Source organism: Lagenorhynchus albirostris, chromosome 3 (assembly GCF_949774975.1).
Source record: "Lagenorhynchus albirostris chromosome 3, mLagAlb1.1, whole genome shotgun sequence".
Lineage (NCBI taxonomy): Eukaryota > Metazoa > Chordata > Mammalia > Artiodactyla > Delphinidae > Lagenorhynchus > Lagenorhynchus albirostris.
This window is the reverse complement of record NC_083097.1, coordinates 80,683,409-80,699,925: the sequence shown is the minus strand read 5'-3', so window position 1 is coordinate 80,699,925 and position 16,517 is coordinate 80,683,409. Positions and strand designations below refer to the sequence as shown.

The following is a 16,517-nucleotide window of genomic DNA, read 5'->3' as shown; positions in this document are numbered from 1 at the left end:
TACCTAATGAAAGTACACCTTCTCTGGGGCACAGGATCATTAAACCCAAGGAGACCAGAGTAACAGAGATGGAAAGCACACATTTTCTAAGTAGATTACTAAGAGTCAAGGTAAACAGAGCCACTGCTAATTTCACTTCTTGATTTTCAAACTAGTGTAATTTACCAATTGGAGACACCTCACAAAATAATGGCAATTGGTTTATGGTGTCTAGAAGAATTACTCCTTATCATCACCAGGAATTATCTTCAAGATGACACTTCAACTGTATCTTCAACAGGCCCTTCCATTACTCTATCAAACTTGCAGCTTCAGGGTGGCATGATATGCAATAGGACTGGTGGATCCTATAGTTAAGTGCTCACTCCTGCCATGTATCCTTTGATCTTATGTTTGTCCCTCAGTCTGATGGAATATCAGCAGATCAAATACACTGTATTACTTAAATAACACTGCTACTCTAACAAGCAGAAAAGGAAACTCCATACAAGAATATGGGTCTATCCTAGTGATGATAAAATGCTTCCCTTTTCAGGATGAAAGGAGTCCAGTGTAATAAGCTTGTCACCAGATGGCTTCCTAGTTTCTTCAGTAAATGGTGCTATATCAGGGGCGGAGGGTTTGTCTCTGTTGCTGTGAGATTAAGCAATAGAAGGAAGGCAGCAAAAGCTACATAGTCTCCACCCTTGCCAGGGTAGCAACTGTTGTGCCAATACTGGGATGGCCATGAAAGTGACTTGTTGACATCAACTGTCTAAGTTATTCTGGATACTTCGTTGTTTAGTACTCTTTCTCTAATGCATGCTTTTTAGTAGGTGTTAACCTCCAGTAAAAAAGTTTTCAGACTTAGAACCACTCCTATCCATCCTTGAACACACCTATTCTCAGATCTCCATGTCTCTAATCTTCCATTCCTTCTCCTCCTAGACTTCTTTCTAAATAGCCAAATAAGTTGCCATTTGTATTAGTTTTTTGGGGGCTGCTGTAATACCACAGACTGAGTGGCTTAAACAACAGAAATTTATTTTCTCACTGTTCTCATAGTCCAAGATCAAAGTGTTGGTAGATTCAGTTTCTCCTGAGGCACCTTTCCTTGGCTTGCAGATGGCCACCTTCTTGCTGTGTCCTCACATGACCTTTTCTCTGTGTGCCCATCTCTTTTGTCTCTTCCTCTTCTTATAAGGATGTAAGTCATATCAGATTAGGACCCTACTCTAAAGGCCTCATTTTAACTAAATGACATTTTTACAGACTTCACCTCCAAATATGGTTACATTCTGAGGTACTGGGGATTGAAATTTCAACAAGTGCATTTTGGGAGGACAGAATTCAGCCCATAACACCAGTGCCCATGATATTATGTACAGTCTATTGACAGGCTACTTTTCTATCCACACAAAGTGGATAACCACGTGTAAAATATAAATTTTTTTCCCTCAGGACATTTATTCACCAGTCTCTTTTAGGCCACCCTTAAAGGGTGCTTTAGCACAGCCATTAACCAATTTCAGTTTGCACTCACAGGTCAACTTGAACCAAACCTTGAACCTACCTTGAACCAAACTTGGACTTTTACCTCCTTTATCATCTGTCCATGTGGCATTCTTGTGGCCATAGATGTGAGATGAGGAAAGGGCTGAGTTAAAACACTTGTGGATGACTTGGGAATCTGGGCCATCTGTACATGCAGCTTACATTTACCTTCTGGCTTTGCTTGTTCCTGATCCCAGATGTGTGAGCCATCTTATGATGGATTGCTCTTAGGTCCACCCAAACTTATGATTTGGTGGGTCTGACATCACCGGGTTCATGATGAGCAGTTATGACCACATAGTCACTTGACGTTCCATGGTCAGAGAATTATTCCTAACAAGTTCATCCAAAGTCATTTATCTGTCATATTGCTCTTAGCCAATGCAATTTTCTGTTTTCTTGTGCTTCATTATGTCTGTGACTATTCCTCTAAACACAGCCATCATTTGAACAAGTGTGCTTCCTTGGGGTTAATTCACCTTTTAAAACACACTGGAAGAGGCCATGACTTATTTCCTTTTGCTTTTCCAGAAATGATTTATAATGTGATTCATACTGCTTTAAAAACCAAAGTAATGATAGGTTTTCCTAAGGTTTCTTTCTAATTTGTTGAGTCATGTCTGTCATGATTTTGTTTTATGATTGATTTACTAGTTATATTATGAGAAAATGGCAAGGATCCTCTTAAATTATTAAGTCACAAATAAACTCATAACTCTTGGCATGATTGCAAGCCTAAATCAACCTCAGTTTGATTCATTAGACTATGAAGCTAAAATCCTTGTATGAAGAAATAAACTGAACAGCTGCTTGGTGTTGACTTACAACATTGTTGTAAATAGCTGAATAGATGTTGGCCACTTGGGAGATTAGGATTTAATCTTTAACAGGAAATTCCAGTGCATGTGTTCCTTCGGGACAAGTCAACAGCTGTAAAATATGAAAGGTAGAGTACCTCCCATGGATAAATAGTTCTGATAAGAAGCATTTATCCTACTTAAGACTTTGAGAATTTGAATGTATTTACTTGGTTATGCTGCATCGGGGTCTGTCTCAAGCAGGGGACTGAAAGTTCAGATCAGCTGAGTTATGGAGGAGGGCTAGATAAAAACTGCCAGCAACAACAAGAAGATCTGATTAAATTCTATTATCAAAGAAAGATGCTTAAAATAAAGCAAAGTGCATTTCATACTGGAATAAAAGTCATTTTCACTCTTTCAGTAAAGAGTACTTTGTCATGGAGGATAAACACGCTCTCGACCTGACCAGAGGTAACTGCTCCCTGGATGTTCATAACCAGGCGGCAGCATCTGCATACCGTCTAACCACATTTCCCGGTACCTTTAAAAGTTTGTGTCTAATTAAAAAAGAAAAAAAAAGTAGGATAAATCAGTTAAATTGTAATTTGGAATAGTAAAATTAGAAGCAAGAAAGAGAAAGAGGTACCTTAGATTTGGGAAACCATGTTCCCAATTATGGTGAATTCATTTCAAAAGTGTTAAATTTAGAAAGTTATAATCAAGTTAAGATCATTTCAGAATACACATTTCCATCACTGTAAAGATATAATTACTTATTCTCATTACAATTTCCTTTTGCAAAGCAATAGCTGCAAAGGAACATGATTTTCACTATCTACCTTTTCTTACCTAAGTTTAGAGTTCTCCTCAAAGTTGGCAAGGAAAAATGTTAAAGGAAAGGGACCAGCTGCAGCCCTGTGAATATATGGAGTATAGGCCAGTTATATGGGAAAAAAATGGTGGAAAACTATTGGTAGGCACTGCCACTGATGTTCAACAAAGGAAAAAAAAAAGACAGTAAATATCTTTAGCAGAATCTATTAATGGTTCTAGCTTTCATCATTTTGTGTATAATGTAAACCTGGATATAAGTGATATTTAATATTCAAAAATCAACTGACTGGTTTATGCATAGAAGGAGAGATTGTTACAAAAAAATCTTCAAAATATAAAATGTTTAGTTTCAGTTTCCCTGATGGACACAAGAGTTGACGATATATTTCTAGGATTTTTTTTTCCTTTTTTTTTTTTTTTTGATATGCGGGCCTCTCACTGTTGCGGCCTCTCCCATTGCGGAGCACAGGCTCCAGACGCGCAGGCTCAGTGGCCATGGTTCACCGGCCTAGCCGCTCCGCGGCATGTGGGATCTTCCCGGACCGGGGCACGAACCCGCGTCCCCTGCATCAGCAGGCGGACCCTCAACCACTGTGCCACCAGGGAAGCCCTCTAGGATTTTTAATACAGATTATTTAATTTTGTTCTTTTTACTTATAATTGTATGCTTTTCTAATAGACATCTAATGTATATTCAGTGATTTGATTCCATTAGCAGGTCTTATTACTTCCAATATCCACTTAATTATATTAAGTGTATAAGACATATGCATTTAACTATTTTCATCACTGTAACTTTTATAACATTTTATAAAATAAGAGGAATTTAAACATTTTAAATAATTATGTAAATTATTATTATGTAGACAAGAGGCTATGATTATGAAAATAAAGTGATCTGTCCCACAGTACCACATATAACAGCTAAACTCATTTGCTGATCAGTTGAGATAGAGATGTCTGAATTCATCTGGTGGATTGATGTCCTTAGTGTATAATGAAGGGAAGTGGGAGTTTTCAAAAGATAGTAACTTGAAACCTAAATAACAATGGGAATCTCTAACTCATTTTCTTAGGGGAGAATTCACCAGGTTTAAGAAAGTAAAAATAAATCAACTAAATAGCACCTAGTATAACTATTATAAGCAAAATTCTCCAAAATAAAAAAAGGAGATTGACTTCTATGCACATATTTGATGAATATTGCAGGAAACAGAAGAAATTTGAACCATAATATACTTCAACATATTTATACTTTCAAGATTTTTTTAATGGATTCAGACTAAAAAATAAAAGCAATTTAGAAGAGTTAATTCAGGAATTATTAACAGTTATTGACAATGCCACTGGAGATGTTTAAACATGATTTTAAACAGTAAAAGACTAAACTATCTTTTGCCAAAAAAAAAATTTAATTTCTAGTGATGTTCTTTGCCTTAAAGTCAATCTGGTCTATATCAATGTAGCTGTGACATTTTAGTATTTTTTTGTTGAATCATAAGACTCTTACAGAAAAGTATAATCAATGTAGATGAAGATCTCAATAAATTACTTCAAAATATACATACTTACCAGATCAAGATATCCAACATTGCCAGCACCTCAGAAGTCCACATAAAGCTCCTCCTGATTATTACTTTCCTTTTCTTCCAAGGGCAATCACTGTCCTGACTTCTAATACCAAACTTTAGTTTTGCTTGTTTTAAAACTCTGTATAAATTTAATCATACCAAATGCATAATTCTGTGTTATGCTCTTATTCATTTTAACTGTAGTTTGTCCATTTCAAGTATTTTATAGTATTTCATCCTGTACTAAAATTTCTTTTTTCTACCTATGATGGACACTTAGTTGTATCAGTTTTGGAACTCTGACAAATAATATTGTTATGAACATTATTGTAGTTCTTTTGGTGCCCATATGCAGTTTTTTTCTGTTATATATTTACCTAGAAATAAAGTTGTCAGATAAAAAACACTATATCCAGTTAAACATAAATTTCATATAAGCAACAAAAATACTTTAGTATATGTATGCACCAAATATTGCATACATGCACTTACACTAAAAAAGGTTACTCAGTGTTTATCTGAAATTCACATTTAGCCAGGTGTGACATATCTTTCTTTGCTAAGTTTGGCAATCCTACATAGAAATAAAAATAAAGCAAAAATAAAAAATAACCTTCTTTCTAGTCAAGAAAGTATTCTACTATGTTATCTTTTAGCTTTTTTTGTTAAGTCTTTCACTTTTGCATATATGTATATCCTCTTGGATTAGATTCTGTTTGTATTGTGAAGTTTAACTTGTGGATTTCCATTTTTTTTTTCCAAATGGCAATCCAATTATATTAAAACAATTTATAGGAAAAACATTTTTTTCTCCACTATGATCCCACCTTGGGTTTCATCAAAATTGATTAAAATATGTGGGGATATTAAATGAGCTGACATTAAATCTACAGATCAATTTGGGAAGAAATGATTGCTTCAATGTATTCAGTATTCAAACTTTGAACTTGGTATACCTGTCCATTCATTTAGGTCTTTACTTTTTCTAAATATATGTTAGTCTAGATCTAGAACATATTTTCTTAGGTTTATTCCTAACCATTTGATACTTCATTGCTATTTAGGTAGTTAACAGCTTTTTGAACATTTCGATGATTAGTATGGAGCTATCTACCATTATATACTACTCTTTCCCTGTACTTTTTAAAAAAAATTATTTATTTATTTATTTATTTTATTTTTGGCTGCACTGGGTCTTCGTTGCTGCGTGTAGGCTTCCTCTAGTTGCGGTGAGTGGGGCCACTCTTCGTTGCGGTGTGCAGGCTTCTCATTGTGGTGGTTTCTCTTGCTGTGGAACACAGGCTCTAGGCACGTGGGCTTCAGTAGTTGTGGAATGTGGGCTCAGTAGTTGTGGCTCGTGGGATCTAGAGCACAGGCTCAGTAGTTGTGGCGCACAGACTTAGTTGCTCCGCGGCATGTGGGATCTTCCCAGGCCAAGGATCGAACCCATGTCCCCTGCATTGGCAGGCAGATTCTTAACCACTGTGCCACCAGGGAAGTCCCCCATGTACTTTTAACAGTTGTGATTTTTGTGATTAATTTATAAAGTTATTCCCTGTCACTTGACTGTAAGATCTATTAAGGCAAGAATCATGAATAGCTTATTAATCATGATATCCATGTGCCTAACTCAATGTATGGCACATAGTAGGCAGTCAATAAATATTTGTTGCAATCTCTGGAGGAAGTGTCTAACCCCTATGATTTGACAATTAGTCCTTGGTTCCCTTTATATAGACTATTTGGCTGGTACGCATGCTTCAGAAGCACAAATACCAGCCTTGACCACGTGCATAGTAATCTTCTAACAATTTCCTTATGCTGGAAAAATTTGGGACTAGTTAATTTGAATTTAGGAGATGAGGAAGAGAAAGGAAATAATTATCTCCATGACTAGATAAGGGAAAATTGGTAAAATAGTCTTTCAATTTTGTTACCAAATATTTAAAATACAGGGTTGTATGGATCCAGAAAAATTACTTAGGTTTGTTCTGCATTATCAGAATCCAGAATAAAGGATGGATTCATTTCATAGACTTGGTCAGACCCTTGTAGCATTTAGTTAAGAAATCCAGATTTCATGAGGGACAGTAGTCGGAATACTTTCAAACAAAACAAACAGGATAGGAAACCTCTAAAGAAACCACATTTGAAAGTTTTTTGAATCAAATAAGGGATTGTTATACCTATTCTCAAATGTCTTATGAGCTGATAGGAACATTTGCCTTACTCTGTGGTGCTCCATAGAGCAACAAGGACAAAAGATTAAACATGACAGAGGATCAGCAATTGGTTAGATATATGACAAACATTCTTATATTTAGATTTGCCCAAAGATGAAAATGTCTTATCACTCTATCAAAGATGAATTGTTTCTCCCTGGCCAGAGCACACCCTCCATTTGTGAGCATCTCTATCATCCTTCCAATTATTGGTCTTCCTCCACTGAAAGCAGTTAGAAAGGCATAATACTACTGTTAAGTCTCCTTAGTAACTGTCATCCTTTAAGGAACAATCAGCCAAAGATCAATTATTTTTATAATATGAAAAAGTTATGTAATTTTCTATTCTAATATATAAAGAATACCTTATATATATTCTACCATATAGCCTAGGCATGCATCTTCTTTTAAGGAGGTTATGGTTCATGAAAAAAAAAATAACCAGCAGTGTGGTAGATACATGAACCAAAGGAAAATAAACATATGGACTAAAAAGATATTTTCTTGTTTCTAAAGAGATTAATTAGTCTCTTCCTTTTTATTTTTCTTTGAATATAATGATGATGTGGCCTAAGTTACATTGTAAAGTAATTTTTAATTTTTAAATGTAGGGCAACAATAATAACTGCTTCTAGTGTTGCCTACCCTGCCACTTTCTTTTTATTTGCAGGTATAAAATCATACATCAGTAGCCTTGTGAGTAAATGCAGATACAAGTAATGTAATGCACTATTTTAATTTAAATGCAAAATATTTATTGTTCTTACATAAAGTCAATAACACCCATACTGGTGAAAAAGGGCCTCTGATCCAAATCAATTTTTTAAATTACATAGAAATTTATTATTGCTCATAACTTTATATTTCTCTACATACTATGTAAATCTTAAACAATAGCAAATCCAACTGGACTTTGTAGATCTTTGAATTTTTAATGCACCTTTATATGCCATCTTTCTTCCAAGTTGGAAAAATAATTCCTTTAAATGTTCCCTACTGGAGGATTTCTACAGTGCTCTGTTTGTGATGTTTCTGTTTGGCTGAAGACTTCCCTAAGCCATTGAAAGGGTTTTGGTGCTCTGGCCTGGCATTGGACCCAAGCCTCGGAAGTGACAGGGCCGAGTTCAGGAAATTGGACCACCAGACATCTCCCTGCCCCATGTAATATCAATCAGCAAGAGCTCTCCAAGAGATCTCCGTCTCAACCTTAAGACCTAGCTCCAAGCAACGGCCAACAAACTCCAGTGCTGGATGCCCCATGCCAAACAACTAGCAAGACAGGAACACTACCATACCCATTAGCAGAGAGGCTGCCTAAAATCATACTAACTTCACAGACACCCCAAAACACACCACCAGATGCAGCCCTGCCTACCCAAAAGACAAGATCCAGACACACACACCAGAACACAGGCACCGGTACCTTCCACAAGAAAGCCTACACAACCCAATGAACCAACCTCACCCACTGGGGGCAGGCACCAAAAACAGTGGGTCATACGAACCTACAGCCTGCGAACAGGAGACCCCAAACACAGTAAGTTAAGCAAAATGAGAAGACAGAGAAATATGCAGCAGAAGAAGGAGCAAGGTAAAACCCCACCACCAAACAAATGAAGAGGAAATAGGCAGTCTACCTGAAAAAGAATTCAGAGAAATGATAGTAAAGGTGATCCAAAACCTTGGAAATAGAATGGAAAAAAACAAGAAAAGATTAACAAGGACCAAGAAGAACTAAACAGCAAACAAACTGATGAACAGCACAGTAAATGAAATTTAAAATTCTCTAGAAGGAATTGATAGAAGAATAACTGAGGCAGAAGAATGGCTAAGTGACCTGGAAGATAAAATAGTGGAAATAACTACCGCAGAGCAGAATAAAGAAAAAAGAAAGAAAAGAATTGAGGGCAGTCTCAGAGACCTCTGGGACAACGTTAAATGCATCAACATTCGAATTATAGGGGTCCCAGGAGAAAAGACAGCCTCTTCAAGAGGAAAGAAATAGTCAACCAAGTCGAGGAAGTGCAGAGTCCCATGCAGGATAAATCCAAGGAGAAACACACCAGTACACATATTAATCAAACTATCAGAAGTTAAATAGAAAGAAAAAATATAAAAGCAGCAAGGGAAAAGCAGCAAATAACATACAAGGGAATCCCCATAAGGTTAACAGCTGATTTTTCAGCAGAAACCCTGCAAGCCAGAAGGCAAGACATATTCAAAGTGATGAAAGGGGAAAACCTACAACCAAGATTACTCTACCCAGTAAGGATCTCATTCAGATATGACAGAGAAATTAAAACCTTTACAGACAAGCAAAAGCTAAGACAATTCAGCACCACCAAACCAGCTTTACAACAAATGCTAAAGGAAATTCTCTAGGCAGAAAACACAAGAGAAGGAAAACACCTACAATAACAAACCAAAAACAATTAAGAAAGTGGTAATAGGAATATACATATCAATAACTACCTTAAATGTAAATGGATTAAATGCTCCAACCAAAAGACATAGACTGGCTGAATGGTTACAAAAACAAGACCTATATATATGCTGTCTACAAGAGACCCACTTCAGACCTAGGGATACAAACAGACTGAAAGTGAGGGAATGGAAAAAGGTATTCCATGCAAATGGAAATAAAAAGAAAGCTGGAGTAGCAATTCTCATATCAGACAAAATAGACTTTAAAATAAAAACTATTACAACAGGCAAAGAAGGACACTACATAATGATCAACGGATAAATCCAAGAAGAAGAAATAACAATTGTAACTATTTATACACCCAATAGAGGAGCACCTCAATACATAACGCAAATGCTAACAGCCATAAAAAGGGAAGTCAACAGTAACACAAACATAGTAAGGGACTTTAACACCCCACTTTCACCAATGGACAGATCATCCAAAATGAAATTAAATAAGGAAACACAAGCTTTAAATGATACATTAAATAAGATGGACTTAATTGATATTTACAGGACATTCCATCCAAAAACAACAGAATAAACTTTCTTCTCAAGTGCTCATGGAACAGTCTCTAGGAGAGATCAGATCTTGGGTCACAAATCAAGCCTTGGTAAATTTAAGAAAATTGAAATCATATCATGTATCTTTTCTGACCACAATGCTATGATAGTAGATATCAATTACACGGAAAAATCTGGAAAATATACAAACACATGGAGTCTAAAAAATACAATACTTAATAACCAAGAGAGCACTGATGAAATCAAAAAGGAAATCAAAAAATACTTAGAAAAAATGACAATGAAAACATGATGAGCCAAAACCTATGGGATGCAGCAAGAGCAGTTCTAAGAGGGAAGTTTATAACAATAAAATCCTACCTCAAGAAACAAGAAAAATCTCAAATAAACAACCTAACCTTACACCAAAGCAATTAGAGAAAGAAGAACAAAAAAACCCCAAAGTTAGCAGAAGGAAAGAAATAATACAGATCAGATCATAAATAAATGAAAAAGAAATGAAGGAAAAAATAGCAATGAACAATAAAACTAAAACCTGGTTCTTTGAAAAGATAAACAAAATAAATAAACCATTAGCCAGACTCATCAAGAAAAAAAGCGAGAAGACTCAAATCAATAGAATTAGAAATGGAAAAGGAGAAGTAACAACTGACACAGCAGAAATACAAAGGATCATGAGAGGTTACTACAAGGAACTGTATGCCTATAAAATGGACAAACTGGAAGAAATGGACAAAATCTTAGAAAAGCACAACCTTCTGAGACTGAAAAAGGAAGATATAGAAAATATAAACAGACCAATCACAAGCAGTGAAATTGAGACTGTGATTAAAATTCTTCCAACAAACAAAAGCCCAGGACCTGATGGCTTCACAGGTGAATACTATCAAACATTGAGAGGGGCTTCCCTGGTGGTGCAGTGGTTGAGAGTCCGCCTGCTGATGCAGGGGACACAGGTTCATGCTCCAGTCTGGGAAGACCCCACATGCTGCGGAGCAGCTAGGCCTGTGAGCCATGGCCGCTGAGCCTGCGCATCTGGAGCCTGTGCTCCACAGTGGGAGAGGCCACAACAGTGAGAGTCCCGTGTACCGCACAAAAGACAAAACAAAACAAACAAAAAAATAAAACATTGAGAGAAGAACTAACACCTATCCTTCTCAAACTCTTCCAATATATACAGAGGGAAGAACACTCCCAAACTCATTCTACGAGGCCACCATCACCCTGATACCCAAACCAGACACAGATGTCACAAAGAAAGAAAACTATAGGTCAATATAACTGAGGAACAAGGATGCAAAAATCTTCAACAAAATACTAGCCAACAGAACCCAACAACACATTAAAAGGATCATACACCATGATCAAGTGGGGTTTATCCCAGAAACCCAAGGATTCTTCAATATATGCAAATCAATCAATGTGTTAAACCATATTAACAAATTGAAGGATAAAAACCATATGATCACCTCAATAGATGCAGAAAAACCTTTCAACAAATTTCAACACCCATTTATGATAAAGACCCTCCAGAAAGTAGGCCTAGAGGGAACTTACCTCAACATAATAAAGGCCATATATGACAAACGCACAGCCAACATCATTATCAATGGTGAAAAACTGAAACCATTTCCTCTAAGATCAGGAAAAAGACAAGGTTGCCCACTCTCACCACTCTCATTCAACATAGTTTTGGAAGTTTTAGCCACAGCAATCAGAGAAGAAAAAGAAATAAAAGGAATCCAATTCGGAAAAGAAGAAGTAAAGCTGTCACTGTTTGCAGATGACATGATACTATACATAAAGCATTCTTAAGATGCTAAGAGAAAAGTGTTAGAGCTAATCAATGAATTTGGTAAAGTAGCAGGACACAAAATTAATGCACAGAAATCTGTTTCATTCCTATACAGTAATGATGAAAAATCTGGAAGGGAAATTAAGGAAACACTCCCATTTACCATTGTAACAAAAAGAATAAAATACCTAGGAATAAACCTACCTAAGGAGACAAAAGACCTGTATGCAGAAAACTGTAAGACACTGATGAAAGAAATCAAAGATGATACAAACAGATGGAGAGATATACCACGTTCTTAGATTGGAAGAATCAACATTGTGAAAATGACTATACTACCCAAAGCAATCTACAGATTCAGTGCAATACTTATAAAACTACCAATGGCATTTTTCACAGAACTAGAACAAAAAATTTCACAATTTGTATGGAAACACAAAAGACCCTGAATAGCCAAAACAATCTTGAGAAAGAAAAATGGAGCTGGAGGAATCAGGCTCCCAGACTTCAGAAAATACTACAAAGCTACAGTAATCAAGAGAGTATGGTACTGGCACAAAAATAGAAATATAGATCAATGGAACGGGATAGAAAGCCCAGAGATAAACCCACACACATATGATCACCTTATTTTTGATAAAGGAGGCAAGAATATACAATGGAGAAAAGACAGCCTCTTCAATATGTGGTGTTGGGAAAACTGGACAGCTACATGTAAAAGAATGAAATTAGAACACTCCCTAACACCAAACACATAAATAAACTCAAAATGGATTAAAGACCTAAATATAAGGCCAGAAACTATCAAACTCTTAGAGGAAAACAAGGCAGAACACTCCAAGACATAAATTACAGCAAGATCCTTTTTGACCCACCTCCTAGAGAAATGGAAGTAAAAACAAAAATAAACAAATGAGACCTAATGATACTTAAAAGCTTTTTCACAGCAAAGGAAACCATAAACAAGATGAAAAGACAACCCTCAGAATGGGATAAAATCTTTGCAAATGAAGCAACTGACAAAGGATTAATCTCCAAAATTTACATGCAGCTCAATATCAAAAAACACAACCCAATCCAAAAATGGGCAGAAGACCTAAATAGACATTTTTTTCCGAAGAAGTTATACAGATTGCCAGCAAACACATGAATGGTTGCTGAACATCACTAATCATTAGAGAAATGCACATCAAAAGTGCAATGAGGTATCACTTCACACCAGTCAAAATGGCCATTATCAAAAACTCTACCAACAATAAATGCTGTAGAGGGTGTGGAGAAAAGGGAACCCTCTTGCCCTGTTGGTTGGAATGTAAATTGATACATCCACAGTGGAAAACAGTATGGAGGTTCCTTAATAAACTAAAAATAGGACTACCATATGACCCAGCAATCCCACTACTGGGCATATACCCTGAGAATACCTTAATTCAAAAGGAGTCATATACCACAGTGTTCTTTGCAGCACTATTTACAATAGCCAAGACAGGGAAGGTACCTATGTGTCCATTGACAGATGAATGGATAAAGAAGATGTGGCACATATACACAATGGACTATTACTCAGCCATAAAAAGAAACGAAATTGAGTTATGTGTAGTGAGGTGGATGGACCTAGAGTCTGTCATACAGAGTGAAGTAAGTCAGAAAAACAAATACCATATGCTAACACATATATATGGAATCTAAAACAAAAAAAAAGTTTCTGATGAACCTAGGGCAGGACAGGAATAAAGAGGCAGACATAAAGAATGGAGTTGAGGACATGGGGATTGGGAAGGGTAAGCTGGGATGAAGCGAGGGAGTAGCGTGGACATATGTACACTACCAAATGTAAAATAGATAGCTAGTTGGAAGCAGCTGAATAACACAGGGAGATCAGCTTGGTGCTTTGTGACCACCTAGAGGCATGGGTTAGGGAGGATGGGAGGAGACGCAAAAGGGAAGGGATATGGGGATATATGTATACATATAGTTGATTTACTTTGTTATACAACAGAAACTAACAGAATATTGTAAAGTAATTACACTCCAATAAAGATGTTTAAAAAAAATATTCCCTTCCTCTTCAAACACTTTAACTTCTAATAATAAGGCAGCTAAATAGACATAAATAACATTTTAACTTTTTGGCCTATGAATCAGAGAACTCTGTGAATGGATTTTTAATTGTTTTAAAGGGCTCTCAATCACATCTGACTCCCATACTGCATTGCTGAATATGTGGGAAACACACATTTTAGATGGCTTGAAGTCGTAGGAGGAAATATTCTATCATCCTGAGCCTGAGGGTTTAATCATTAAAGAATATGAGAGGTGATTAATATTGGATGGAAGCAGAAAATGGTGGTAATGAAACTATTGTTCCACATGGTGAAAAATTTTATATATTCTTCAGATTCACATGTATTTATAGGGAAGTGTCTTTATTAGACCCCAAGTATTTATTAGCAAGGCTTTATAGCATGAGTTACATTTGTTTCAGAGATGGGTTGTAAATGCAGATTTCTCATTAGTTAAGGAAAGTAATGAATACAACTCCATCAGATAACCTATTCTTTTTATTTTTTATTTATTTATTTTTTATAAATTTATTTATTTTTGGCTGTGTTGGGTCTTTGTTTCTGTGCGAGGGTTTTCTCTAGTTGTGGCAAGTGGGGGCCACTCTTCATCACGGTGCGCTGGTCTCTCACTGTCACGGCCTCTCCCGTTGCAGAGCACAGGCTCCAGACGCGCAGGCTCAGTAGTTGTGGCTCACGGGCCCAGTCTCTCTGCGGCATGCGGGATCCTCCCAGACCAGGGCTCGAACCCATATCCCCTGCATTGGCAGGCAGATTCTCAACCACTGCGCCACCAGGGAAGCCCAGATAACCTATTCTTAATCTTCTATCTTCATCATTCTTAAATAGTCAGTTGTTTTTATTTTTAATAGGTGTCTTTCTTGAATCAAAGGACTGTGCTCACCATTGTTTTGTAATGATAATGAGAAGAATTCTGTGTCTACCTATGGGGAATTAGACTTGCTGGTGATATTTGACTAATTGGTGAGCTTAAGAGACAGGCAAATATTAGCTTTCATATGTTGATTTTCATTTACTTTTGGCAGAAGGAATTACATGTGTAAATTAGTGGAGTTGTTATGTTAGGAATGGAAATAAATGATAGGATGGTTTGAGTCCCAAATGATGCCATAAAACGGAGTTTGAATCATATGGAAAGAGAGGCTACAACACTTTTTTCCCTAAAGAATTTTATGTGTCACAGCTTCTGAGAGTGGGTGACAGAAAACTACCCAGAATGGGGAAGATGGGCAAAAAGGCTGACTCTCAACCACAATGATAATCAGAGAAGATAGATGCATATCATTCCTTTGATCTCCAGGTTGGGGAGCACCAAATGATGTCACTGAATCCAAATCAGAATCAGCCCAACGAATGGAGCCAGGACCTTCAGGCAGTCTCTCAGAAGAAGGTACCTTGTCCAAGACCTGGCTTGGAGAAGAAGAACATAGCAGGTACCTTTATATGTTGGTGTCTTTTGGTTTTAAATTTGTATTTTGTGGTAATTCTAGATTTACAGAAAAGTTGCAAAGATAACAGAGAATCTCCACATGCCCTCATCCAGATTTCGCCAATGTTAAAATTTTACATAATAATGGTCTATTTGTCAAAACAAAGAACCACATATGTGTATTACTATCAACTAAACTCCAGACTTGATTCAGATTTCCTCAGATTTTTTCTGGTAGTGCTCTTTGTCTGCTACATGCTGGATTCCACATTGCGTTTAATCATCATGTCTCCTTTGTCTCTTCCAATATGTGACTGTGTCTAAGTTTTGCTTTGTTTTATTATGACCTTGATAATTTTGAAAAATACTTAAGAATTTAAGGATTATTTTCTCTATTACACATACTACAAAAAAAGACAACTGTGAATATGATCTGTCCCCCCATTTTATCAGGTAAAACTGTGGCTAAGAGAAAATAGAGAAGTCTGGCAATACTAAAAACGGAGCCAGTGCCTTGCTGGGTGCTGTGGATGTCACTAGGACAAGGAAATCTTTTAAAATGAAAGATAAACTATGGGCAGTATATGTGGGTCCAATTATCTGAAGGAAAGCTCAGAAGTTGCAAAAATAAAAAAAGACAAAGTGAACAATGAGGCAAACAGAATATATATATATATATATATATATATGTATTTCAGATTGTAAATGATTTAATACTAGAATTTTTTCAGTCCAATTATGTCTCTCTAAATTTAGTATTGCCCTTTCTGTACTTTCTTGGATTCCACATCATACTGAGAGTTTGGCAAATTCTATATCTCTTCTATTTACTAGATATAATTAAAAATAGTAGTAATAAAATAGAGCAGATTGTGCAGAATAGACTTGTTTAGAGAAGAAAATTGAAGATTATATAGCAGTCAAGAAAAGGTAAGTGTTTTACTTTATTTCTGTATGCAAAAAAACATTCTCTCTAGAAATGAATCCTCTATGCACCATTTGTTGACACTGATCTTCTGAAATAGTTCAAACTCTTATGCTTATAAGGTTTTAATGTAGAATCTTATATTATCTATCTGTCAAGTTATGATAGACAATGAAAAATGTGTTTTGGATTCATCTGTTTCCTGCATATTGTTTTCATTTTTTAAGTCACTTGCCTCAATTTAAATGCTGTTACCAATTCTTTTATCTATCTGTTTAGAATTATTGATGTAGATGTATGGTACTGTCAAAAGCAAAACTCACCAGACAATTAAGA

General features: G+C 36.2%; 1 long non-coding RNA gene across 1 annotated transcript in view; it reads left to right on the top strand.

The window, feature by feature from the left end:
• LOC132518160 (uncharacterized) overlaps window positions 1–15,253 on the top strand; it is a 522,958-nt gene extending 507,705 nt beyond the window's left edge. Inside the window, exon 3 of the long non-coding RNA XR_009539871.1 lies at window positions 15,128–15,253. This is a non-coding gene — a long non-coding RNA (uncharacterized LOC132518160). The remainder of the gene's footprint in view (window positions 1–15,127) is intronic.
• The last annotated feature ends 1,264 nt before the right edge of the window (window positions 15,254–16,517 follow it).